A 27,605-nucleotide genomic window follows, 5' to 3' on the forward strand; every position below is an offset into this window, starting at 1 on the left:
TTAAAGAAAGTCTACTTTTTCTACACAAATTGAACTCACATCATTCAAAATTTCCTCTCAAGAGTGCTTTACGTTGGTCCAATTTTTTGAAGTTGTGAGAAGCACATATAGGCACAAAAAAGGGGAACTGAGTGAACAAATATTCTCACAATTTCTGCCTCCAAGCCTCTGTTTCCTGTCAACTACAATATTTCCCTTGCATTTGGGACCATATTTTGGGTCTTGAGAATGTAGTTGACACCTTCATGCGTTGCAGCTGAGTCAACTCACTTCCCTGCCATTCTGGAGTTAAGGGTCTGTCCATATTTATATTGTAATCTCAAATTTACTGCTATCCCATGTAAAGTTACCTACCCTAGCTGGAAAGCCAGAAAAACAGAGCTGTGTCCAGTACTTTCTTTTTTAAAATTAAATATGGTTGGAATCCATTTTTGACCATTTCTAAATCATCAGAAGCACTGCAGAGAAGACATTTTCTAGATTAGGACTCTTGCTTTGGAACTCTAGTAATTCAAAACCTAGCTCTTTTAAAAATGAAACTAGCTAAGCGAACAGGCAGTACCTCAGCCGCTTCTGAGAAAAGGAACCAAGAGGAACGACTTTTCATCGGTACATCTCACTGGGATTTTTAAAGACAGTTAGTGAACTTAGACATCTTATTGATACAACAGAGTCTTTAGAGTCTGCTGTATTCACAATAAGTTAGCTTTTTTGTAGCTGTCACATGAACCCCAGCCTCCCCTGTCACAGCTCCACTGACAAAAACAGAACCATGAACACTTTACACCATGTGACTTGGATAAAGTGCTTTTTACCATCTTCCAATGTACCAGGTATATCACCAGGCTATTCCTTCAGTGAACCAATGACAGTTAAAGATGCAATTCAGTACAGTCTTGGTCAACAGTGACAAGACATGGTCATTTCCAGAGCAACACCAACTTTGTCTTTCTTCAAGATCCTACATGACCAAGCTCGAGGCAAACCTACAATACGGGGAAGGCCTGTGGTCCACCTCAGAGAAAATATGTATGGGGCAAGGGAATGTTTCAGCCAGGAAACTGTCCTTGTCAGTGATTCTCTGAAAGGCCAATATGGGCGAAATTGGGCAGAAGAACTACAGTACATATTCTTGTCCCACCTCAGGGACTTAGCACACTGTCTTCACACTGGCCCAAAAGAGTTGCATGTGAATGCACAGTGTTGTCAACAAACACCAAGACCAATTAACAATTAATGGCAACATCATCCCATAAGCAAGCTGAGAGTCAGCCTAACTCACAACAAGGAAAACAATAAAAGCAAGGACCAAAATGTTTCCATTCAACTGAAAAGCAACACATAGTTGTCCAGGGGAACCCAACATTGCAGCACTGTAACAGTGAACAAGAAGGTGAAATAATATAGAAATAAATTAAACCAATGGGTTAACTTTGTTGTTGTTCCAGCCAAGAAAAATGTAGCCAAGTGAACAGCAGAGTGCAACTTAAAAAAAAAATCTAATTTGGTTGTCCAATTTTACAATCCAAGAAGAAATTGGAGTTCTGGAGCTTTTAAATGACTATATTTACAATATGATAGGAAGCTGTTGGCCCCCTTCATTATGCCTGGGTAGTGCAAGTTCATCCATTACCGGAAGCTCACACAAGAAGTATAGAAGGCACAATGCAGAGCCAAAATATCCAGAGAAATTCTGAAATTACTGTTGAGGAAGTTTAGGTCAGACTTTTACTGTGACTTTTGAGCTATGTCTACACGTGAAGCCTACATCAAAGTAGCCTGCTATTTCGATGAATAACGTCTACACGTCCTCCAGGGCTGGCAACGTCGATGTTGAACATCGACGCTGCGCAGCACCACATCGAAATAGGCACAGCGACGGAACGTCTACACGCCAAAGTAGCACACATCGAAATACGGATGCCAGGCACAGCTGCACACAGGGTCACAGGGCGGGCTAGCGCTTCCGGGGCAACAGCTAGCCGCTCCCTTAAAGGGCCCCTCCCAGACACACTCAGCCTGCACAGCACGCGGGCTGCAGAACCATAGGCACGCAGACCTCGGGCGATGCAGTCATGGACCCCCAGCAGCAGCAGCAGCAGCAGCAGCAGCAGCCGCCAGAGGTCCACCCAGCCACCCCTGCAGAAGCAGGGCTCGCCCTGCTCCATGCCATGCAGGAGGCAGCTGAGCACCTCCTTGCCACACAGGAGGAGCGGCCTGCAGGGGAGGAGGACTCAATCTCCAACCCTGCAGCACCCCGCCCCGCCTCCCCGCCTCACACCCCACTGGCTGTGGAGCTACCCCACCAGCACCGACTGGTGGGAGCGGCTGGTGCTTGGGGAGTGGGACGACGACCGCTGGCTCAGGAACTTTAGGATGAGCTGGCAGACATTTATGGAGCTGTGCCAGTGGCTCACCCCCGCACTCAGGCACGAGGACACTGCCATGTGGCATGCCCTCCCTGTGGAGAAACGGGTCGGCATTGCTGTCTGGAAGCTGGCCACTCCCGACAGCTACCGATCCATGGGACAGCAGTTTGGATCATCCTTAGCCACTGGGAGCTATTCAGCTTGTTGCTCATATCTAGTCTGAGACTCGCATTTGCACTCCCCCCACTCCATCACATGCTGCTGCTGCTGCGGGGTGTCCCATCCCCTCCTCCCGGGTGACCCTAGAGGTTCCGCTCCCCCCAGCTCCGGGGATGGGGCATGGCACTGTCATGCTGGGGGGGGGGGCGGGGCAGGGGCTGATGCACTCCTGTGAGGGACATGGCACTGCTGTCCTTGGGGCCATGGCCATCTGGGCATGTGGAGGGCCCTGGCCACATATCTATTACCCCCGCCCCTCAACCCCGGGGGTGTACACCAGGGGGGGTACATACCTGGAGGTCCACTCCCACGGTCGGGGGACACCCGGGGGGCAGACACCCGGCTGCTGCTCCTCGATGGCAGGAGGATGTGCAGGCCGGTGTCAGTGGAGGAGGAGTCCCCCTCCTCCTCCTCCTCCTCCTGCTCCGGTGCCCCAGGGTGGGCTTCAGGGGGGCCCCCGGGGTGCGGGGCTTACCTCCGGGGCGGACTCCGGCTCCGGGGCCTGCTGGGGCTCCTCAGCCGAGGTATCAAGAGTGGCTGGAGTGGAGGAGGTGTGCCGGGGGCCCAGGATGTCCCTGAGCTTCCTGTAAAAGGGGCAAGTGACGGGGGCGGTCCCAGATTGGCCAGCCGCATCCCGGGCCCAGGTGTAACCCTGCCGCAGCTCCTTCACTTTACTCCGGACATGGTCCGGAGTGCGGGCAGGGCGACCCTGGGCGGCCAGGCCCTCGGCCAGCTGAGCGAACGCATCCGCGTTCCGCCTCTTGCTCTCCATTACCTGGAGCACCTCCTCCTCGCTCCAGAGCCCCAGCAGGTCCCGAAGCTCGGCCTCTGTCCAGGAGGGGCCCCACTACCGCTTGCCGCCCTGGCTGCCAGCCTGCGAGCCCTGGCTGCCCTGGCTCCCCTTGGGGGGGTGGTCCCCTGGGGGCGCTGGGGGGGCTGCCGGGCGGCCATCGCAGCTGGGGTGGCTGTCTGTGCTGGCTGAGGAACGTGCAGGCTGGCCGCGTGTCTGGGCTGCCGCCTGCACGTTCTCTCAGCTTCCTGCACAGGAAGGGAGGGGGCGGGGACCTTTAAGGGGCCGCTCCACGCGGCCACCATTGAGCTCCGGGGCTGGAGAGAGCGTCTCTCAACCCCTCAGCTGATGGCCGCCATGGAGGACCCCACAATTTCGATGTTGCAGGACGCACAACAACTACATGGTTCCTACTTCGACGTTGAACGTCGAAGTAGGGCGCTATTCCCATCCCCTCATGCGGTTAGCAGCTTCGACGTCTCGCCGCCTCACGTTGATGTTAACATCGAAATAGCGCCCAACACGTGTAGCCGTGACGGGCGCTATTTCAAAGTTAGTGCCGCTACTTCGAAGTAGCGTGCACGTGTAGACACGGATTTGAAGGCATGTTTCCACTTGGCCTTTTTTTAGAATCAGTTTCATATATGGAGGATTATTACACTAAGATTTGAGACACTTAAGTTTAATTCCCTGCTCTGCCATATATTTCCGTTATAACTTTAGACAAGTCACTTTGGAATCCCTGAGCCTCTATTCCCTATAGTATTCCATAGTTCCTCCTGGTTGGAGGAGCCTTTATACCACTTCCTGGTTGCACTGTGGAAACATCAGTGGTACCACGCTCCACAGCTTTGTGTTCTCGTTCCCAGATCCTTACACCTACCTGTAAAATGACCCTATCTCATAGGCATGGGGCGTATGGGGTTTACAGGGAGGGGTAGTACCTCTGTTGGAGGGACTTGTCGTACCCCTTCTGGGGTAGTCCGTCCACTTTGGTCCCCGCCTGTCACTCAGCTCTCACTTCTGGCTCCAAGTAGCCCAGGCGACAGCTTCGACAGGCCAGCCGAACCAGGTGAGTGTAACCGATGGGGCTCAAACCCCCAGTGAATTTTTGGATGTGCCTACCCAGCATGCGAAGTCAGTTCCGGCAGACTGGGTGGAAGAGATCATTTAGATCCAATGGCCAAGAAAGCGGTTCTGCAACGCTTTGTGGAAAGTGAAGAGCTTGACAAGGCACAAAAGACATCAAGGCCATCCACTGAAACCAAAGAAGTTACCAGTCGTGACGATTCTATGTACCACTGGTGCCTGGCTTCCAAGGTCAAGAGAGTGGGGTTGCTCCCATGCAACGGCTCTACCACTTAAAAAGCTTTCACACACAGGTCCTGTGCAAATCATCATATCATCACATCACCCAAGTCCTGCGGCGATGGGGGAGGGGCGAAGCGACAGGTGCAGGTTACCACTGGGAGTCGTAGTCCCAATCCCACACATAGGCGGCCTGTGGACAAGTGGTCATCCAGCTCTCTACCTGGGGCAGCAGAGTTGCCTGGCAGCATCCCAGGCATCTCAGCAGTCCTCTTTAGGACAGCACTGCTCACCTTAGTAAGGGAGGGGCCTAGAAAAGGTGGCCTAAAAATTGTCTGCCCTACAACAATAACTGGCCAGCAAGCCTTGGTTGGCAGTTCAACCCTACTTGCGGTCAAAACCAAAAGAAAAATTTGAGGAAACTTACCATTGGCGTATGGAATGTTCGTACTCTCATGGATTGAGAAGCTGCTGCAAGACCTGAGAGAAGGTCAGCTCTCGTTGCTCGTGAACTAGCCCACTATAACATCGATGTAGCAGCAGTAAGTGAAACAAGATTGGCTGGGGAAGGTTTCTCGAGTGAACCAGGAAGTGGTTATACCTTCTTCTGGAAGGGTAAGACTGAGACAGAGGATAAAATACATAGAGTCGGTCTGGCAATAAAAACCTCATTGATACGTCAACTCCCAGACCTTCCAGTGGGTATCAATGAAAGATTGCTGAAACTATGCTTCCCACTAAATGCCAAACGTCATGCCAGCATCATCAGTGCATATGCACCCACTCTAACATGCCCTGACAACTCACAGGAACAACTCTATGAAGATCTCGACAGAATGATCAAGGCCACACCTGCAACAGACAAACTACTCCTACTTGGAGATTTCAATGCCCGAGTCAGGGCTGACAACAAGAACTGGAAAGGAGTAACTGGGCCACATGGTGTAGGCAAAATGAACAACAATGGACCACTCCTTTTGAGCCTTTGTTCTGAAGACGACCTGACTATTACCAACACTCTGTTCCGACAAGTGGATAAATACAAAATGACATGGATGCACCCTCGGTCTAAACAGTGGCATCTGATAGATTATGCCATTGTCAGAAGGTGAGACATCCGAGACGTACGGATCACCAGAGTAATGAGAGGTGCAGAGTGCTGGACAGATCACAGATTAGTCAGGATGTCTCTTCAACTTTACATCACTCCATCTTGGCACAAATGCCTTAAGCATGTGTGCCCTGCTTTTAACATAGCCAAACTGAAGGATGCCCAATGTTTCAACAATTTTCAGAAGAGTCTCAATGACAAATTAACATCCCACAGTCAACTGATCGGTACTGTAACCAAAAAGTGGGATCAGTTCAAGCAGAAAGTGACTGACACAGCAATAACATCGCTTGGACCAAAGAAAAGAATACATTAGGATTGGTTCAATGAGAACCAAGAAGAAATGTGTTCAGCAGTGGAAGTAAAGAGAAAAGCCTTTACTGAATGGCAGAATGACCCCTCCTCAGCCTCCAAACGGGACCATTTCAAGCACCTTCAGAGTAAAACACAGAAAGTCCTCCGTCAGATACAAGACAGCTGGTGGGAGAGCAAAGCCAAAGAAATTGAGCACTATGCTGAGACCCACAACCCAAAGATGTTCTTTACTGCTATTAAGACTGTCTATGGACCTTCTAAACCAAGGACTACCCCATCGCTCTCATCAGAAAACACAACGCTGGTCAAAGACAAAGAGGGCATCAACGAAAGATGGCGAGAACACTTTAGCAACCTCCTTAACAGGCCATCAACTGTGAACAATAACGTCCTCAATGAAATTCCACAACAACCTGTCCTGACAGATCTTGACTTTCTGCCCACTATAGATGAGATTAAGAAAGCTGTTAGCCAGATGAGTTCAGGAAAAGCTCCTGGAAAAGATGGGATACCAGCAGAGATATATAAAGCAGCAAGTCCAGCAGCACTAACAGAATTCCATAGCGTGATCACCAGGATCTGGGAGGATGAAAACATACACAGGACCTCCGCGATGCTATTATTGTCTCCCTTTTCAAGAATAAAGGCAGCAAAGCAGAATGTGGAAACTACAGAGGCATATCCCTCCTCTCCATTGGAGGGAAGATCATCGCCTGCATCATCTTGAACCACCTAATAGCCAGCATTTCCGAGGCAAATCTACCTGAAAGTCAATGTGGTTTTTGACCTGGCCGAAGCACAGCCAATATGGGGTTTGCAGTCAGACAAATTCAAGAGAAGTGCATTGAACAGAACATGCACCTGTATGCTGTCTTCATAGAGGGGCTGACAAAGCCATTTGATACTGTCAACAGGGAAGCCCTTTGGAGCATTCTAATATGACTTGCCTGCCCAAGAAAATTTGTCCAGATTAGACGCCTTTTCCATGACGACATGACAGGTGAAGTACTGTCTGATGGAGCCACATCAGGCCCCTTCAACATCACCTTCAACATCACCAGTGGTGTGAAACAAGGATGTGTTCTCGCTCTTGTCTTATTTAACCTGTTCTTTCCATGCGTCCTTAACCATGCAATGAAAGATTAGCATGCGGGCAGCAGTGGCACTTCGAAATTGACGTGGCTTGCCGCCGCGCATCTCGTCCAGACAGGGCTCCTTTTCGAAAGTACCCCGCCTACTTCGAAGTCCCCTTATTCCCATGAGCTGATGGGAATAAGGGGACTTTGAAGTATGCGGGGTCCTTTCGAAAAGGAGACCCGTCTGGATGAGACACGCAGCGGCAAGCCGCGTCAATTTCGAAGTGCCGCGGCCGTCTGCATGCTAATGAAGTGCTGAATATCCATTTCAGCGCTTCATTAGTAAACTTCGAAATGGCCATTTGTGTGGCCATTTCGAAGTTTGGGGCACGTGTAGACACAGCCCATGAGACCAGTAACAGATGAGCTGCACAGATCTGTCATCATTGGATCAATGGACTACCATTATTATCTCAAAGGAATGGTGTTGAGACTATATATGTAAAATCTTGCAAGGTAGCCACATAAGTATCCAAAATACATAGCTCTAAATTAAACCTTTTATCACAATGGACTCTAACCTGGCCTTGAAGAAGGATGGACTATTAGCTATGTTCTACCTCTTAGGTTTGGGATCATATTTTTGAGACTGCCAGCCCCATGAATGCTTTGGAGGATTATACTTGGCTGCTATCACCACAAAGTGGCTAACACATGCTTGCTTTGCCACATCAAACTCCTCTTCTGAGCAAAAGGTCTAACAGAAAAATACTTCATTGCCCAAACTTGGTAGAACTAGACATCAAGGCTACATCTACCGTATAGCAATCTTTCAAAAGAGTTTCTTCTAGATCGCTTTTGAAAGAGTGTATCCACACACAAAAAAGGGGATCAAAAGAATGATCTGCTCTTTTGAAAGAGAGCTTCCATGCAGCCCCTGCTCTTTCAAAAGAACAGGACAGGGATAAAAAAAATCAGGCACCATGAGGACTGCTCTTTCGGAAAAAAAAGGACCTGCAGACTGTCTACATAAATTTTCTTTTAAAAGTAGCTTTCAAAAGAAGGTGCTCTTCCTGAAATGGGACTGGAAGAGCACTTTCAAAAGGAGCTCCTTGTTCTTTCAATTTCATTTTGAAGGAACATTTTTTGTGCGTAGATGTTTGGCTAGATATTTCGAAAGAATCCCTTTTTTCAAAAAATATTTTGAAAGAACTTGCTAGTATAGACATGGCCCCAAATGTCTTCTTTTAAGATGCTCATTTTTCTTTCCTGCAGAAGCTATGTTTGCAAACCTTTACAGCTGCCATTGTAAATTAATTGTTTCAATTACCCTCCGCAGCACCTTGTCACACAGTTACTCCAATCAGCCCCTTTTCACATATATTAACTTCTCTCAAACAAAGAGCTGCAGAGCCAACCAACTTAAGATTCAAAGATCTCCACAGCAAAAGCCATTACAATGCATGTGTTACCATAGGAGCCAAATCATAAAATAGAACCTCCTGTCCTGAAGTTCAATGAACATGGACAAATGTTGGGACATGTTGCCATACACTGAGCCAATGTACCCCACAGAAGACCTTCACCATAAGTCCTCTATGCAGGAATTGCCACTCTAGCATAAGTCAGTGGTTCAGCTCAGCCAGCATCTTGTTTGACTGTGGCCTGCTGTGGATGTTTCGAAGCTACCTTTGTGGAGCTAACTGTGAGATACCAGGCTAAAGTCAAGAGTGCAACAATAGTAATAAGGTAGCCATCTTTTTCTGACCCCCAGTCGGTGATCAGCTGATGCCACACAGCATGAAGCTTGAGATGAAGAGGAACACTGCAGTAGACCCCTGAGATATGTGCACGTGCATTGCCATGTATCTGGATTAACATGATTCTGAGTGGGGAAACTGACCAGTGCTGCTGCGCTGGTCAATTTCCAGGCTCCTATCAGGGGCAGAAGCTGACTCAGTATCCGCCTTTGACAGGAAAGGTTTACCCGCTCCTGTCAGGGGAGGCAGCCAGGATGCTGCCACTGATAGGAACAGCTGTTGCCCTGATGGGAGCAGAGAAATCGCTCTTGCCTGGTGGGGGCAGCCTGACTCTCGCTGCCGCTGACAGGAGCGGTTTCCCCACTCCTGTCAATGGCGGCCGCTGCTCCTGTCAGTGGCGGTAGCCAGGAGTCAGGTTCTCAGCTGCCACCGCTGACAGGTGCGGGGAAACTGACCAGGACAGTAGCCCTAGCCAGTTTCCTGGCTTCAGAAAGTGGAGGCGAGCCAGGAACCAGGCTCCCCACTCTCCTCAGCTTGCAGAGCTGGGAAATTGAACAGGGCCTGGTTCCCAGCTCCCCTCCACTTGCCAGAGCCAGGAAACTGACCAGGGCTGCTGCAATGATCAGTTTCCTGGAACCCTGAGTTGTGCAAAATTTGACTTACGCAGAATTGTGAAAGAACACAACCCCCATGTAAGACAAGGGTCTACTGTATTCTTCTGCTTCATAAGGTGCTCAGCATATTCATTCATATTGGTTTTTGAGATCCTTGGATGGAATGTGCTATAGACACGCAAAACATTATAATAAAATTGTCTCGGAATTTACATTACACAACCAGAAATATTCTTCCCTAGTCATATAAATGCCTCAGCCCTTCTTAAAAGTATAGCACTACATGCTAATTTACTAAGTGCACTAACTATATCCTATCACTTTTCAAGTTAATCACAATTGCCTTACAGGAGATTAACACAGTGAGAACTTTCACAGCTGACTTGCCTTTAAAAAAAACTCCCAGAGTTAAAACTTGTATAAATAATGTAAGTGGCAAGGAATATAATTATTAAATGTTGTCATTTTGGAAGAAAATTAATTAGCAAGAGCTGTAGCTGTCTTGTGTCTGTTTAAGCAGCGTGCATCTCAATTAAAATTTAATTGCTACAGACTCAGTCACAGCAGGGTAAAACTGATGGAAATAAAAAAGCAGCCTGTGCTTGTATTGCTGCCTGAGAGAAGAAATGCTCTAGAAATGGAGGGGGTTGAGAGGGAAAAGACCAGAATAAAGGAAGCATGCTGCTCTTCAGTCAAATAACTCGTCAGTTGCAAAGGGAGTTGTTTCATTCACAAAACATCTGAGTGATATTGGCCTGCTTAAACCATCCAAAATGCAAAGGGAAGTACAATAAAGTGCTTTCCACAGGGCAGATCACAGATGTACCTTGTCATCTACTCAATGCAGCACTTGGGTGGTGGTAGGGTGGTAATGATGTAACTCTGTCCTTTGGTTGCAAGTTTTTTCTCTTGAGTTTCTGTCAACTCGAGGAAACACCTAACACTGAATGGGTGCAGCCATGGCCTTCTTTCAAAGACAAGATGGAAACTCTTTTCCAAAGAATGCCTGACTTCCTTCCAGAGTCCCACATTACTAAAGAAATGGATTTTCAAAGGCACAAATTAAAGCTGGGTACAGTGTCTTAGTCCTGTCCATCCCCCTTCACCCACTAGAGCTGTGGCCAGGAGTGGGACTGTGGCTCTGGGTAAGTGGATGGGAAATGCAGACTGGGCTAAGGAGGGCAAGGCTGGGACCCTATGGGACCCTATTTGCCATGGAAGCAAAGCTCCTGGTGCAGGGACAGAGGTACAGGGCTGGTAGCAGCCAAGGCCAATATGCAGAGTTGGGAACAGAGCCCCAAGCAGGGGTCAGGTTGATGCCAGAGGGCCAAGTATGGGCCTGGAGCCTCACATGAAGGTCGTGCTGCTGGAACTGTAGGTGCCTGGCCATCAAGAAGCAGCACTAGGACCCTGGTCATGGAATGGCATGTGGGACCACACAAAAACTGAGGACACACACACACACACACACACACATATCTAGTTCCTGCAGCTATGGTTGGACACCCATCTTCAACTCTCTCACCAACAGAAACTGGTCCAATAAGAGATATTGCCTCACCCACCTCGTCTCTCTCCTACCAACTGACTTTCCAATGGAACCAGATCCCTCACCGTCTTTGAAAATTTCCCCCAATAGTCTGCAATAGATTGAAATGTGATAAATAATCATGGCCAGCATCAGTAGCCAGTGATTCTGGATGTCCATCCTGAGCCATCCTAGAGGAACATTTCAGGAAGTGTTGAGCACCCATCACCCGCCATTTCAGTTGTCTCAAGTTTGATACCCAATAATTACAGTTATCATACTTGAACTTTCTAAAAAACGAACACCCCTGAGATGGAGCATATCTGTATCCATATCTAACAACTTCTGTTGTATTATACTATACTATATATAGTACATCAGTACAACAGGAGTTGGTACATCCTGATACTGATACACACCCTCTTAAAGGTGTCCTCTTTTTTGAAAGTTCAAATATGGTAATCCTTCTATAATTTAGGCATGTAAAATCACTGTTTTGAAAATCGTGGCCTACATCTTTGATTAGGATTGTTTTCCAACTCTTATTCACCCACCACTCACATGTCAAGATTCAAATTAATTACTGTATACTTACTGGAACAAATAGTAAATGTCAAAAGCACACAAAACAAAATGATGCTTTGCTGTAGGTGAGTGAATCTTGCAGGGAAAACACAAAATCCTGAATTCAGATCACAGCAATTAAATAAGGGAGAAACTAGAAATCAAATGCATTGTTCTGAAGTGAGAATAGCGGAAGTGGGAATAGAAATTACAAAAGGGGCTCAGAAAAATGGCTGTATTGGACTCCATAGTTATTCTAGGAATGATTTTCAAACAAACTTTTTTTCAGTTTACAAATCAAACCATTTTTCCAAAAATTGGTGAACCAACATTCTAAATCAACCTGGGATCTGAAAAGTAAGCTGTGTGATTTCAGACTCCGGTACATCACAAATAATTAAAATGTGAACATACAATACCTAATAATTTTGTTGATGATGCAAACGGCAGAATAAAATCCAACTTGTTCTTCCGTAGCTATGCAGGTTCTGCACAGCTTCAGCAAAAAACAAAACAAAACAACAATAACAACAAAAACTCATTTTTCGTCCAGTAAAATAAAAAATACCCAGGTGGATGGGTGTGTCTGTTATTAACACGGACATAATGGAATAATAATAGTAGTAAAACCTACTTATTATATGCCACTAACAGGTATTTCATATGTGAGCTTCAATATAGGAAAAGTGATGTTTTCATAATAGTTACCTACATAAGGGATTTGAGTTTAGGGTTAGACACAGACAAAGCTGATTTCTGATCACCATGCACATTTTAGAAATTAGGAAAAAAACAAACCAAAAAACCACACACATGAAGTTTTGTAGTTCTAATTTCCCCATATGACAGACTGTTGCTCTAGAGCTTGGATCCTGAAAGGCATCTCGTCCTGGATGAAGTGAATGGGTATTGAAGCTGGTATCTGTAAGTGAATGGATATTAGGATCAGGCCCCAAACTGGTCTGCCAGCTAAGACCTTTGTGCCAGCTGTTGAAATGTGTAATGCCACCAAGTTCATACATAAATGGAACCTGCAATCGGTAATGGCTACACCAATAGCAACTGCTACCCACAACGAAAGAGACCACTTGATCTTCCACTATGGCTCCTTGCTCACCACTTAGTAAATATCAGCTCCAAATGAAACATGACAGAACCTGCGTCAAAGGTGCAGCCAATGACAAACAAGCTGAAACATGAGTTACAAATATATTACATTTTACTTCTACATTAAAGGAACTACTTAAAAAACCTCTCCTAAAACTAATCTACAAATATGTATTTCAAATTACATGCATACAATTGATATACAATTCACATTTATTTTGGTTCCATGAAGATCCTCATGATGCACACAAGGTGAATAAGAAAGTTTCATTTGTCAATGCTATTCTCACTTTTCTGACCATCTCTACCTTTTAATATGCAATTATTTCAATTTTTAATCTATATTTTTTTAGTTACTGATCCTTGAAGTTTTCTTTTTTTGTTTTTTGTTTTTTTCTGTAAAATGTTTTCCAGTTCACCTTAAAGCAAAATGCACATAAACTTCTGGTTCTGGATCAAATTGCTGAGCATATCTTTCGTCACATTGCATTATTTGGTCTTCATTTAGCTGTCATGAAAGCATTTCCTTTCGTCTACAGATTAATTACAGCATGTTGAGATTTTAGAACAAATACCCTTGCACATTTGAGTCTCTGTAAAGACAGAGTGATTCATGCAAGATCTATGCCTCGGTAAGGAAAAATAAAGCTGAGGCAGAACATGCGTGCTGTGAATGGATCAAATATCAAAAGATCTGAAACCTCCAACATACAACAGTTTCCCAATATAAATAGGTTTCTGCACGACTTGCGCAAAACCCAAAGCTAAACATGAACCTCCACTTCAGTTCAGCACTAAGCTGGTTTATCTTGGCAATTCACTGATCTAGGAATGAAGATGACAAGGCAGGAAGCATCACTCAGTAATGAATTATATGCGATACAAAGCAATTATAAATGTGTTTTTAGAGATTACACATGCAATCACTTCACCCTGGACTCTCTAAGTTTGCTGTGGGTAACCCTGGCTTAGGGATTCTGGGGGCCTGTGCAGAAGCAAGTCCGTATGTTTTCAAAGCAGCAAAATACATCATTTAATCCTGTGGCCACTGTATCTGATGATTGTGGCAGTACATTTGGTCTGGATGGTCAAATTCAAAAGGCTAGATACTCCACTATGCCAGAGCTGGTCACAAGCTTAGCCCTGGTGCAAACTTAGCTACAGCAGAAACAGTTTCAACTTACACCACTCCTTTCAGACGCAGCAGGGAAGGGCAGAAGATGTACTGAAAGCTAGGGTGGCATGGAGAACAGTAGCATCCCTTTTACTTTCATAGCGAATTCAGTAAATTCACCACCGCTTTTACAAACTGATGAATATGAAGGCTCCCAAAACTTTATGATGACCTCACCTCACAGGGCTGTCTAGATGACAAAGCAAGAGGGCAGGAGCTTTACTAGTGGATGGAATATGAGACTGAGAGCCTCTCTCAACTTCTAATTCCATTTCAGACACTGACTCGCCTCTTGTAATTTTAGGGAAGTCATTTATCCCTCTCTGAGCCCAGGTCTACAATGGGCATTAAAGTTGATTGTAGATATGCAATTCGAGCTATGGCAATTGAATAACTAGAATCGACTTATCTGCAATCAACTTACCTAGCCATCCTCACAAAAGGAGTTTGATGGGAGAAACTCTCCAGTCGACCTCCCTCATTCCTTGCAATAATGAGGAGTATAGGGGTCGACCACCAACCCCAGATAATTCAATTTCTCAGCCCCTACCAGGCATGCAAAATCAAACCCTGGAAGATCGACCCCAATAATGGAGACACACCCTAAGTCTCAATTTTCTTATGTGTAAAATAGGGCTAACTCTTACCTACCACCCAAGGCTGTTGTGCACATTAAGCTACACAGAAAATCTTTTTGAAGATGAAAATCTCTTTGAAGATGAAAAGGTGGCAGCAGACTATAAAACCTAACAAACTGTCAGGGTGCAAAATGTCTCACGTACCAACCTCTTCATTTAGGGCTATACATGGACAGTTTCAGGAGCCTGTTAAAAGCGTGCATAAGTCTGCAACTTTACCTTTTGGTACTAAAGACTGGGCAACCAATCAAAGCTACCCTCATGCTTGTCAGAAAAAACATTGGATCTCAAGCAGGTGGAACTCATGAGGTTGATCTCAGAACCATTTTTCTACTTTATATTGTAGTTTCCTTCACCATTATTGCTTCACTGGCTATAGGATGATTCTTACCCTTTGAAAATAGTCTTAGGAGGTAGCAACTTGAAGGCAAAATGTCTCCTCTAAACTTGGCACTGTGTATTATTTTCTTAACATGAGGCCTTGGACTTGGTGTATCTTTTATCCGAATTTTGTCTGGACAACTGTGTCAAACTAGCTGTTTAAGAAACACCCTAAAAGGCTCTGCATGGCTATGTACATAATTGATCTGTCATAGGTAGCCCAGGGACATCAGTTATCATGAACTCTTAGGCTGTGGCTACATTACATTTCCCTAAATTGCTTGTTTATTTTCCGAAAACAGTACCTCCAGAACAGCGAGTGGTTGTTATGCAAATGAGGTGCATAATATGTGAATTAGTACCTCATTTGCATTTCTGATCAGACAGATTTGCATTCCCCTTCCAAGAGGGGAATGTAGAGTAGCCACAGCCTTAGAGTGTGTCTCTCCAACAAGGTTATTTTGGAATAATGTCCAGTATCCCAAAATAACTTGGCAAGCCTCTAGACAACACAACAGCTGTTTCTAAATAATTTTGAAACACCAGATGGCTTATTTCCAATTTTGTAAACCTCATTCTACAAGGAATAGTGCCTATTCTGAAATAGATATTTCAGAATATGGATCGTGTAGACAGGGAATAGAGGCTATTTAGAAATAAACTATTCTGGAATAGCTTATTCCAAAAAAAAGTCTGCTGTGTAGACATAGTAGTTTGGATTAGCATCCCTGGAATCCGAAATAAGCTCTATTGTATGGCTACATCTATACAACAGAGATCTTTCAAAAGAAGATCTGGAAGATCTTCTTTCAAAAGAGTGCATCCACACACAAAAAAGCAGATCAAAAGTGGGATCTGCTCTTTCAAAAGAGAGAATCCACACAGCCCCCCACTCTTTTGAAAGAATGGGCCAAGGATCAAAAAATCAGGCCCCAGGAGGACTGCTCTTTCGAAAAAAAAGGCCTGTGGAGCGTCTACACAAACTTTCTTTCTAAAGAAGCTTTTGAAAGGGGATGCTCTTCCTGAAACAGGAAAGGAAGAGCAATTTCGAAAGGAGCACTGCATTCTTTCGATTTACTTTCGAAAGAACACTTTTTGCATGTAGATGCTCTGTGGGGTCTTTCGAAAGAGCCTTCTTCTTTCGAAAAAAACTTTGGAAAGAACTTGCTTGTGTAGATGCAGCCCATGAGGCACACTATTTCGGAATAAGTTTTGCTTATTTTGGGGCTTCCCTGTAGTGCAGATGCATTATTCCGGAATAGCTTATTTTGGAATGATAACTCTGGAATAAGCTATACTGGAATAACCCTGTAGTGTAGACGTACCCTTACTGTTTGCACACATATGGTTAATAAATTGTACTCATAATAATGAGTATTTTCCTACTTGATTCATATTATTATTATTATTATTACTATTATTATTGCTTCTACCAACCCTAGTTAATTTCTCACTTTATCCTAGCACAGTAAATTGCGAATTGGAAGATTTACCAAAGAGGGTGGGGGGGGAGTGTTAAGAATTCCAAATTTTCAGCTCTCTTTCATAACTAAGGACTCTGAGACGATAAGAGAGTATGAAAAAGAGTCCTGCTTGTCCAGTTGGTTTTTGTGGTATTTGGAAAATCTGTTAGAGCATAAGGAACAGAGCTTAAAAAGCAGGATATTGGAAGCTACATGTCTCCACGATAGCAATATACAGCAATGAAACCCTTGTAAACTAAGAGCACAAACTCCTTCAAAGTCTATGGGCGTGCATTTAAATATTTTAAAACTCAAAATTCAATCCCAGTACAGATCATCATGACATCCAAAAACAATGAAAAGAGGCAGTATATTTAAGTTCATTAAATTGTATATGGAAGGAAGCACAGCCCTGCAGGGAAACCATTACTCTCATATTGTTGCATTCCTGTAAAAAATAATACCTAGACTCCCCAATGTGAGAGGAGAGGTCAAACAATTACAGTTTTGTTAATTTCATATCCAGTTGGGAAATTAAATAATGTAATCATCAAAGATTTACACCTCATTTTCAGGAAAGTGGCAATTTAAATTAATTTTTAATGTTATAAAAAGAATTGATGCAACATAGGAGGGAGATTTCACCCAGTGGGCTTTTTTCTTTCTTTTTAAACAGTCTTGTTAATTCGTTTAAAAAGAGAGAGATTTTAATGAACTTTTGCAGAGCTACAATTTGTTCCCCTTTGCGTGCCACAAAACCCAAAATTCTGTATCTCATGAACCCTTTTTGTTCTTGTATTTGTCGTCTTTATACAACCTTCATCAGCCCACAACTCCCCAGGGTTGGGACTTTTATTCTCTAGCATGAAACCTAGCCTCTTCAACACACATTACCACGGTTAGTGCTTGACACTGGAATTCTCAGCCTGGATGAAGCTAGTGGTCCACCAAGTTTAGAACTCTGGCTAGGCAATGACCCAGCTCCCATTGAAAACAATGGGAAATGTTCTTTTGACTTCAGTAGGGAGTTGGATCAGGCCCACAGATCTCTGAGGCTATTTCAGAGGAAGGTACAAAAAGTCTCATGATGGACAACTGTGGAATAACTTGCTCTTATGGGAAATGTCTTCCTAACCTCCATGAAACAAAAAAGCAGTCCTGTAGCACCTTAAAGACTATCACTGTAATTTATTAGTTAGTCTTTAAGGTGCTACAGGACTGTTCTTTTGTTTTGTGAAGATACAGACTAACACAACTACCTCTCCAAAACTATTAACTTCCATGAGTTAGTGGACAACTTATGGCCTGAAACATAAAGGTGTTTCTCTGTCTTTAACAAATATGAAAAAGCAGCCTTGTAGCACTTTAAAGACTAACAAAATAATTTATTAGATGATGAGCTTTCATGGGACAGACCCTCTTCTTCAGATCTGGAAATAGTGCTCAAACATATGATTATTCAACCTAGTAGCACTGTGGCTGTTCTAATGATCTATACAAAGGTCAAATCCCTCTGCATCCCTTAATTTAAAAAAGAAAATCACATCCCGTTTTAGGGACACATCGTGCCAGTAATGAAGACACTTCCTCTCCAGATCCAGCTTTCAGTGCTCTCAAGATTGCTCTTCCCATTGCCCTAGTGCCATAATAGCTCTTCCTTCTAATTGATGTTCTTCTTCCCCTCACTTTATATGGGTTCCACCTGGGAGCCTGTGGACTTAGAAACTTTTCCCTATTTTTCAAGGTCTAGCTATCGGTAGGGGCTTCTCCAGTCTTGGCCCCCAGAATTTCACATTGTATATCAGCATGATGGATTAATGGATGTCAAGCTTATTCTTCTGCCGTCCTAAACTCACAACCCTACTGCTTTTGAAGAAGGAATGGAGGTGTCACTCAAAGTTCTAGACCACTTGCACCAGCTGAATGTGTCTTTTTAGGTGGTGCTTTTAGAAGGCTGGAACCTGCTTAGGGTTGGGTGCTTTGCAATAGTTTCACAATAGGTCATTGCAGCAAAACCATGAGTTCTGCACAGCTGTGCGGTAAACAGCCACTGTTATGGTTTCCTTGAAATTCTACATTGAATTCCACAGTCATCAACAAACGCAGGCTGAGTTTCAAATTTAAAAAAAGTTACAAAAGGGTTCTGCCAACCCCACACCTCAAAAAACAGGAGCCAGGTCCCCTAACAGGAATCAGACCCCCAAAATCACGAGTTTGGCTTAAAATCATGAGCTACTATAAAAATCCATTTTGGATATCTGCCTTCCGGTACAGGAGGCTTTAGACACACGGGCCACTTTTCAAGCTTTTCTCTGCAACCACAAGGCTAGAAATTTAATTTTTTTCCAGTAACTGCTCAAGTTCACATAAAATAACAGGATCTGGGAAATGAAATCTCAGTATGAAAGTCAGGATAAAAGTGTGAGAACTGGCCATACTGCATGGACAGAAAACCCCAACCCCCTCTTGGACAAAATAAGCCGAGACTAAATTCCTCATTCTCAACAACCCTTAACTCTGGAAAGATTCAAGATCTGAATATGAATCTGAATTTTTACGAATAAATCTATCTGTATAACAAGCCAAACATTATCCATAATCTGGGTAGGAAATTTGTAGTTTTTGCTGACCATTATTTCTGGGTTTTACCCATCACTACACTTAGAGGCTGGCGAAGTTCATTAATTTCACAGATTACAATGTACACCTCACTCCAATCCCCACACAGTAAATTCCAGAATATATTTTCACATGTGAACAGTTCAGTTCGACTACAGAACAAAACTATTGTCGATTGCTTTCTATATACATTAAGCTAGTTTCCTGCCTCAAATGTACAGCTATAGTTTGCATAGTAATCTGAGCTGGGAGGCAAGTGTCCTTGATCTATATCAGGGGTTGGCAACCCTTGAAATGCGTGCCACTCTTGGCATGCAAGCCAATTTTAAATGGCACATGGTGGGAGCCCAGCCATGCCCCTCCTCCCCCCAAGCAGCACAGGAAAGGGCCAGAAGACAGGACTGGGCGTGAAGCCCTACCGCAGCGGTCCCTGCCACATAGGCCACTGCCATGGGGCTGGGGCCCCCTGGAACCCTGCAGAACCTGTTGCAGGTTGGTTTCTCTCCCCTGTGGGCTGGGGGGTGGGTGTGTGGGTTCTGGACAGGAGGGCAGGTGCAGGAGTGGGCTGGGGGTGGGTGTTTGGGGTCTGGGTGGGAGGGAGGGTGCAGGAATGGGCTGAGGCTTGGGGATAGGGTGGGAGGTAAGGTGCAGCAGTAGGTGGGGGGTTCAGGAGTCGGCTGGAGGTGAGAAGTCTGAGTGGAAGGGAGGGTAAAGGAACAGACTGAGGGTGGTAGTCTGAGCAGAAGGGTAGGGTGGGAGGGTCTGGGCCTGAGGTGAAGGAACCGGGTGAAGTGGTCTAAGTAGGAGGAGGGAGCAGAAGCAGACTGCCCAGGGCCGGAGATTTAAAGACTGAAATGGTAAAGCACTGCATCTTAATGTATTTATTAATGAAGCTGTTGTAAGTAGGACTATTAGTGACTGTAAAAAGTATCACCAGCACATGGACCATACATAGAAGTCAAAAGGTCAAATTCTGGCCCTCCACCTTGGAAAAGTTGCTGACCCCTGGTCTACGCACTGACTTGATATGTGGCCTTAAGTGAAGCAGATTCTTGATACTTCAATTTCTTCACCTGTAAAATTGGGTTTTGAGGTTTACTCTGTCTTGTAACTCTGCGTGGCAAAAAGCATGAAACAGAGTTAATTCCATCTCTTTCTTGGCAAACCATTCCATGACTAACGAATCAGGGCGTTCAGAACACCTACCAATGGATTTGGAAAGTCAGAAGACAGCTGGCAGTCAAACATTTCAAGAAGAGTGATCTAAGAGGAGGAAACATACTACAGGTTCAAACTCCCTCATCCGGCACTCTCTCCTCCGATGACATCCCTCATCCAGCAAGAGAACGGATATTTCCTGGACCAGAGAGCAGCCTCCACAGCTGGCTGGGGTGTGGAGTCTGCTGGCAGCCCCACAGCCATGGGGACCCCAGCCAGGGTAATGTTAGCAGCACTCAGCTAGAAGCTGGCAGATCACTGAGCCCCACTGGCAGCCCCAGCTACAGGAACCCCAGCTGGAAAGTTGCAGGGAGGGGGGATCCCGGCAACCCCAGGTCTGGGAGCCAACCCACCCCCTGCCAGCAGCTCCACTTGTGGGAACGACAGTCAGGGGGCGGGAGGCCCCCAGCTGCCCCATGGCTGGAAGCCAAGTCCAGCCGGCAGCCCCAGCTGCAGGACACCTGCCAGATGAGGGGGCAGAGTGGGGACCCAGGCTATCTTGGCAGGGAGTCCTGTAGGAGTGGGCCCTTACCTCCAGGCAACCAGCCTGACCTCTGCTCATCCAGCAAATCCCCAACCAGGACCACTCCTGTCCCCAGGGTGCCAGATGAGGGAAGTACAATCTGTAGCTGTGGGTTCTTGAAAATTTCATGTTTTCAAATGAAATGTTATTGAACAGTGGTATTTCTTCACTCTAACATATGCAATCATTTATGACTGTCAATACAGCTTCAGGAAAATATGCAGCAGCCCCTTTTGAGTATGAAAGAAGAGTAAGTATCAAAAGAATAAAAATTCCATAGAGCTAAATTTGTAGAGTGTGGTTTCTAAAGGGCTACACATTGGAAAAAACTGGATAGAAAGAGCAATTTCCTCTGGATGGGAAAGGAGTAGATGTATTTTTACACAGACATACACATATATCATTTTGTTTGCAGGTGAACTGAAAGGGAAGGAGAGATATTCCCTCCGGACAGTAGAAGGGATGTGAGTGTGGAGTCATTAACTCATCCACGTGCCACTCCATTTCCTGGATTTAGTGACTGGTCTTTGTTGGAGCTGAAGAGCTGCAGCTGGGATGCAGGATACAAGTTCACAAGGGGTTATTCAGCTCCAGACAGTCTTAATAACAGCACAAATAAGTCAGCACAACCATTTTTTTTCCTTCCACCAAGCAATGAACTTCTGAACTCTTTCCATAGTAAGTAGAGAGCTGATGGTACAGTAGAACCTTGCTAATTTATACTTCACTGATCCAAATAAGCCATAATATTCTCTTTCTCTCTTTCTCACTCCCTCTCTCTCTCTCTCTCTCTCACACACACACACACACACACAGAGTTTTTTTTCCTACTTCTTAGCAAAGGCTTAATAGCATGCAGTGCTGATGTCTGCAATTACTTGACAGTTCTGTTTCCAAAATACACAACAGAACATTTACTACTATATAAGGAAATAACTAATAATTACAAACTACTTTACACTTGTCAAACACAGGAATAAAATAGATTAGGTGATGCAGTAGTCTGAGTTTTTGTTTCATTATGCACATGTGTGGACTTGCTAATTGACAAAACTACGTCATTTGTAACAGGTCTTTTACATTTTGGCGTGAATTAGTTAGGCCCTACTGGATAGCAGGAAAGGAAATTTTAAGTTCTAAAGGAAAAATAAACAGATGAGCTCAGGCACCTGTGGTACTTTGACAGTCTTCTGCGTTCCACTGAGGAAGAATGGCCAGCCACTTCAGTTGTTTTCTATGCTCCAGTAAAGGGCAGAAGAATGATTTGCTCCCCTACTATTGAATTCCTCCAGTGACTCTGCTAGGCCATTCACATCCATTCTAAACTGTAGGAAAAGTGCACACTGCTAATGATGAGTTAAAATCTGCCTTACCCTGACCCTCTGGAAGAGAAGAGAGAGCCTTCTACACCATCTCAAGGTGCTGCTACATATGGTCTGGTACAATGTGGCTTCCTTACAATGTGGTTGGAAGATACAAACGCAACAATATTGGTCCGAGTCATGCAGTTTCTAGATGCTTGCTACCCACACACACCAGGGCTACGTCTACACGTGAAGCCTACATCGAAGTAGCTTATTTCGATGTAGCAACATCGAAATAGGCTATTTCGATGAATAACGTCTACACGTCCTCCAGGGCTGGCAACGTCGATGTTCAACTTAGACGTTGTGCAGCACCACATCAAAATAGGTGCTGCGAGGGAACGTCTACACACCAAAGTAGCACACATCGAAATAAGGGTGCCAGGCACAGCTGCAGACAGGGTCACAGGGCGGACTCAACAGCAAGCCGCTCCCTTAAAGGGCCCCTCCCAGACACACTTGCACTAAACAACACAAGATCCACAGAGCCGACAACTGGTTGCAGACCCTGTGCATGCAGCATGGATCCCCAGCTGCAGCAGCAGCAGCCAGAAGCCTTGGGCTAAGGACTGCTGCCCACGGTGACCATAGAGCCCCGCAGAGGCTGGAGAGAGAGCATCTCTCAACCTCTCAGCTGATGGCCGCCATGGCGGATCCCGCTATTTCGAAGTTGCGGGATGCGCAATGACTACACGGTCCCTACTTTGACATTGAACGTCGAAGTAGGGCGCTATCCCCATCTCCTGATGAGGATAGCGACTTCGACGTCTCGCCGCCTAACGTCGAAGTTAACTTCGAAATAGCGCCCGACGCGTGTAGCCGTGACGGGCGCTATTTCGAAGTTAGTGCCTCTACTTCGAAGTAGCGTGCACGTGTAGACACGGCTCAGGACAGCTGCACTCTGGGCTGGACAGCTCACAAGATATCTGCTGAAGCATACTCCTTGTCATGATCACCAAAAACATCTGGAGGTTTTGCCCCAAACATACATATAAAACTGACAGCACCTCCACTTGGACTGTGAGCATCTTTCCCTTTCCAGTGTGGCACAACAAGTTCACAAGAGCCATAACTGAGCTCCATGTATGGTGTTATATATACACACACACAAACAAAACTACATTGGAGATCCACATTATCATTGAGAAGTCCCTTTAAGACTCTTCTCCTAGTCTTGGCCAAACATAAGAGCTTTCAGAGAGTGAAGAATCCTGTATGTTAACTGGCCAGAGAGTAGGTGGTGATTCAAAAAGCAGGGGAAATGTGCAATAAAGCAGAGTAGTTTATCCCAGCTGTTGAGGGGGATGTGAAGAAAAGCATGTAGAGCTAAGGTGTCAGAGATCCATTTTCTTCAGATGTTCAAAAGGAGAGATGAAATCCTCAGAGCCTGCCAAATCGCAACCCTGGTGGAATGTGCACTGTTGTTCTGGCAAACTCCAGCATATGAGAGAAAACAATTTTTTGCATCCTAAAGTTATCTTAAACCGGCTTCAGGCTTCATAGCTGCAAAACCTCAGCTAGAAAAATGCTACTCAAAATAAGACAGTTTGCAGACACAACTTGCTAAGGTATTTGCTCTGCTGCTTTGGGGCCTGGTTCTGCAATGCTTACTCATGCCAGGTGGCACTTACTCACATGAGTAGTCTCAGGCTAGGGCTAAATTGTAGCCATATCTCAAAATAACTTATTTCGAACTCAGCGCCATCCAAATGGCACTAAAGTTTCAAATAAGTACCTAATCACAGATCACAGAATGATAGGGCTGGAAGGGACCTCAGGAGGTCATCTAGTCCAGCCCCGCGCCCCCCTCCCCCCCACCCCCGCTTCAAGCAGGATCAACCCCTACTTAGTCATCCCAGCCAGGACCTTGTCCAGCTGGGACTTAAAAACCTCGAGGGATGAATAATCCACCACCTCTCTAGGCAACGCATTCCAATGCTTCACCGCCCTCCTGGGAAAGCAGTTTTTCCTAATATCTAACCTACACCTCTCCCTCTTCAACTTCAGACCATTACTTCTTGTTCTGCCATCTGACTCCACTGAGAACAGTTTTTCACCCTTCTCTAGAGCTCCCCTTCAGAAAGTTGAAGGCTGCTATTAAATCACCCCTAAGTCTTCTCTTCTGTAAACTAAACAAACCCAAATCCCTCAGCCTATCCTCACAGGTCTTGTGCTTCAGCCACAGTTTAACCGTAGCCTCAGTGAATATGCTATGCAACATGATGCTCTTAAATCATAGCAAATAGACCCTGGCTTAACACACACCAAATTTTAGATCCATGTTCAGTTTTTCTAATATTTTCTCCCAATTTACCTCTCAACCTCATTGATTCTAGGGTTTTCAAGATACAGGTCAGAATGAAGAAGTGAAAATAGGAAGGAAGCACAAGGGAAAACTAATTTGAGGAGTTTGGTTGGCTGTTTATTTCATTCCCCTTACATTTCTAAGGGTGTGTCTACACAGCAGCCTTATTTTGAAATAAGCTACTCTGGAAGAGCTATTCCGGAATATCTTATTTCAAAATAACACTGCTATCCACATAACGCATTTCAAAATAGCAGTTAGCTATTTCTAAATATAGTGTCGACACACCGAGAGCCCCTTTTGAAATAGAGCCATTGGACACACTATGGCTTATTTTGATAGAGGCTCTATTCACTCAGGCTATGTCTACACCAGCCCTTCTTATCGAAAGGGGCATGGTAATAAGTGAGGTCAGTAGATGCTAATGAGGTGTTCCATGAATATGCAGCACCTCATTAGCATAATGGCAGCCATGGCAATTAGAATGTGCCACTTTCGAATCGTGTGCCACCCATGTATACGGGGTCCTTTCAAAAGGACCCACCAGTCTTCAAAAGCCCTTTCTTCCTATTTGGTTTTAGGAATAAGGGGCTCTCGAAGACTGGTGGGTTCTTTCGAAAGGACCTTGTCTACCCAAGTGGCACACAATTCGAAAGCAGCACTTTTGAATTGCCTCGGCCGTCATTACGCTACCGAGGCACTGTGTATTCATGGCAGCGCCTCATTAACATCTTCCAACCTCGCTCATTATCATGCCCCTTTCGAAAAGAAGGGGCTATTGTAGACGTAGCCTGACTTAACAGCCCCTATTCCAACACAGTTATTTTGAAATAGGAACTTTGCTTGTGCAGCGTGGGTTACCAATTTCAAAATAAGCCAACTGCTATTTCAAAATATTTGCATTGTGTAGATGTTAGGAGAGTTATTTCGAAATAACTTTGCTGCGTAGACACACGCTAACAGAATTTTATGCTGGTGAAAGATGCTAACTGCAGGTTCATAGCTTTGAACTCTTCCGTGCACTGGTAGAACACTTAGAGTGCTGTCCCTCCCACGTTCCTGGAACCTGACATGGTGGCTCCACCTCTAAAAGATAAGTTGGTAGCTTGGATTCATGGCCACCCATTTTCCTGTTGTCTCCTGTAATAGTGACAACAGAAAAGCAATCAGTATTTAATGTAATATTGACACATGTAAGATGAATACTGGTCTACTACAGATTGGTTAGATTCAATTCACATAGTACCATAGAGAATGGTCTGTTGGTTTGAAGCTGGGGCAGGGAAAAAGACTATCTAAGCAGTATTCTCCAGTCTACCTTTGGACTGGCTCCGTGACCTCATTCTTCAGTTTCAATGTTCTGTGCCCCAGCTTCTTCCTCTGTGAAATGGGAATAATAATGCCTAGCCACTTTTCTTTTTAAATGCATTTGAGAGGTATAGGTGAAAAGTGCTGCTTAAGTATTACTCAGTCATGCAATCAACCATCAGATAGAAGCAACCTCAGTTATGACTGACCACTGGGCCAGCTACATCACCAGTCTCTCACCTTGCTTTTACTAAGGGAAGAGCAAAGCAAATTCACAATGCATCTATGCTATGTTTCTGAGAACCAGAGAGTTCTATATTCTGTTGCTGTGGAGAACAACTTGAAGGAACCCACTGAACATTCACCAAGCATGAGGACCAGAAAACACCAAGCATTTTATATTAATGGTTTTGGTTTTCCTGTGAAAACAATACATGAAAGTGATTAGGACCTTAGATGTTATCATGTGCATAACAGCGTATCTCACCTGACTAAATAGACAATGGTAGAAATAAGCTGCAGCTAGCCATAGCTGTTCCTAGTTTTACTAGTCAATAAAAGGTGCTTTTGTTAACAGACTCCATCTTACAGAATAAGAGCTGCCAAAAACCTGCTCCTAGAAATTACTTTTTAAAGCCCAGGCGTGTCTCTTTCAGATCTTTTGGAGAGATGCCTCAGTGTATATGTATGTTTTTAAAAGTTATCATCACAATTAATAAGAAAAGGCAAGCCCGAGCCAACACCCTGGAACGGCTGGGAGGTTCAATGCCTAGATACATTTCTAATCAGAAAATCTGTAGTGTAGAATTTGGAGTTCATTTGAATATTCTGTCATATAACAAGATGGCACATGCATTACTAGGGATTCATCATTTTTTCAAATGTGTTTGGACTCTAAAGGCCATCTTTAGAATACAGGGTATTTCTCCTCTGACAAGTTTGCAGATGTGCAGACAGAATAAATTAACAGGAGCTCACTTCATAAGTTTCAAGAGATTCCACAGAAAGCCAGAGAATACCCCACAATTGTTTTACACACTTATTTCCAATATAGTCATTGGAACTGATTTTGAATCATCGGGGGAGTGGCCAGGTGACTTCATAGAATCTTAGGTTGTAAGCATGGAGGACGTCTACGGAGGGAAAGGGTAATATAGTTAATCGCATTAATGAAGTCCTTCATGTGGAGCCAGTTGCATGGTGAAAGTATGGAGGACTGTAGAACCTAATGCTATTGAGTTATTGATTATTTTCGTCAACTACGTTTTCCCTGCCTTTAAAATCTGCTAAGAAAAATTAACAACAAAACAATGGTCAAAACCTGTCATCTCATCACAGCTCTTAAAAATCTTCAACAGCATCTGAACTCTACTAGATTCAGACATGGTGGCATTTAACTTGTTACTTTCAGACTGGTTGAGTTGTAGAATGACTTATTGGAACAGCAGGAAAAATCATTTCAAAAAGAGAGTGCATGAGCTGAACTGTCCTAAGTGGAAAAAAAGACCAGTGTTGCTGCAATAGCAGCAAGTGATGGTAAGAAGTATGACTGGAGCAATTAATCCCTTGGCTGCAGATAACACAAGCACTAAGGCAGAATCACTTTCCAGAAATGAGACTAGAAACTTAGGCCAGGTCTACACAAGACCTTAAAGTCAATTGCAGACATGCAATTCCAGCTATGACAGTTGTGTAGCTGGAATCAACTTATCTAAAATCAGCTTACCTGGCCATCCTCCCTGAGAGAGGTCCATGGGAGAAACTCTCCTATTGACCTCCCTTACTCTTCTTTTGATTGAGAAGTACAGGGGTTGACTGCCAACCACGGATAGTTCAATTTAATGTGTCCCC

General features: G+C 44.7%; 1 protein-coding gene across 2 annotated transcripts in view; it reads right to left on the bottom strand.

The window, feature by feature from the left end:
- GLI2 (GLI family zinc finger 2) overlaps positions 1–27,605 on the bottom strand; it is a 275,040-nt gene that overhangs the window by 225,934 nt on the left and 21,501 nt on the right. The gene's annotated exons all lie outside the window — the stretch shown is intronic.

Source organism: Carettochelys insculpta, chromosome 8 (genome assembly GCF_033958435.1).
Source record: "Carettochelys insculpta isolate YL-2023 chromosome 8, ASM3395843v1, whole genome shotgun sequence".
NCBI classification, from domain to species: Eukaryota; Metazoa; Chordata; order Testudines; family Carettochelyidae; genus Carettochelys; species Carettochelys insculpta.